The sequence below is a fragment of the Aythya ferina genome, assembly GCF_964211825.1.
Source record: "Aythya ferina genome assembly, chromosome: 16".
Classification (NCBI taxonomy): domain Eukaryota; kingdom Metazoa; phylum Chordata; class Aves; order Anseriformes; family Anatidae; genus Aythya; species Aythya ferina.
Genome location: NC_140315.1, coordinates 16216395 through 16217490, shown reverse-complemented (window position 1 = coordinate 16217490; position 1096 = coordinate 16216395). Strand labels below are relative to the sequence as shown.

The following is a 1096-nucleotide window of genomic DNA, read 5'->3' as shown; positions in this document are numbered from 1 at the left end:
CCCATTCTATCCAGGCATTCACATCCCCATACCCTGTTTGAATCTCAAATGTTTGAACTGCCACATTTCAGAGGGCCTCCTGTTTACTCTCCTTTTTTCTCCTTGAGTTTCTCCCTTTCTCTGATGGCAATAGAGGATCATTTCCATACAGCTATTCTCAATCTGGCTGTTGGGTCTCTCCCAGTTATTTGTTCTTTCTGCTCAATTGTCATTGGGCATTTAAATCTCCACAAGCTAACACCTCACAAGCATCAAACGTGACGGCTTGTGGTACATAACCCTCTGTCACAGTCACCCATATTTTGATGGGGTATCCCGTTTTTGCTATTTTTATAAAAGGTCATGCCTTTTCCAAGTTGCCAATTGACCGAGGCCTTCTCTGAAGCCTAGAATCACTAAAAACAAAATTAGTAATCAATTTTTCCCTGTCATTATTTTTAAACCTTAGGTTTCCAAATAATTATCGATACAAAAAATAAGATGTACACTACTACTATAACAACCCCCCCCCCTTGGGAGCACTGCAATTCGCTATAGGTCTGTCCTTTCTCTCAATCACAAGTCACACTCGTTAGTTACCTGTGAAAATAAAAGGTTAGTTTACAATTGTAAGCTCTTATCCTGCTCAGAGTCCACTATGAGATTTTTCTCTTCAATTTCAACTTCCAACAAATCTTTTGTAGGAACAGCTTCCCAGGTACTAGCGTCGACGGATGCCTTCACTCGAGTATAGTGAGTCCAACCTTTTTCCGCAGTTCTTACGGCTGTTTCAGTGGTCAGTAATTGTCCTTCCCATTCAGGCTGGAGTTGACTCTTTCCAGGTCCGAGTCAGGACCCGGTTTCCTGGGTGATGGTGGTGAATGGGGAATTCCAAAGGTGGGATTTGAGCCAACAACCCACAGGTCTTGAGAGATGACAAAGAAGAGGACAACCCCAGAATACAGTTCTTAAGAAAACTCTCTTGTTTTGAATTGTGGTATCTCATCCCTTCTGCCCAGATAGGGCAATCTGAACAGCATCTCATATGGTGAAATTCCTATATCCTTTCTTGGTGCTGTTTAAACCTGTAGGAGTAAGCATTTTACCCAAGGAAGTT

The 1096-nt window shown here is 42.2% G+C and overlaps 1 protein-coding gene across 4 annotated transcripts in view; it reads left to right on the top strand.

Annotated features, from left to right (window-relative positions):
• The window catches only part of ITCH (itchy E3 ubiquitin protein ligase), a 66469-nt gene that overhangs the window by 20791 nt on the left and 44582 nt on the right, over positions 1 to 1096 (top strand). The window lies entirely within an intron of this gene.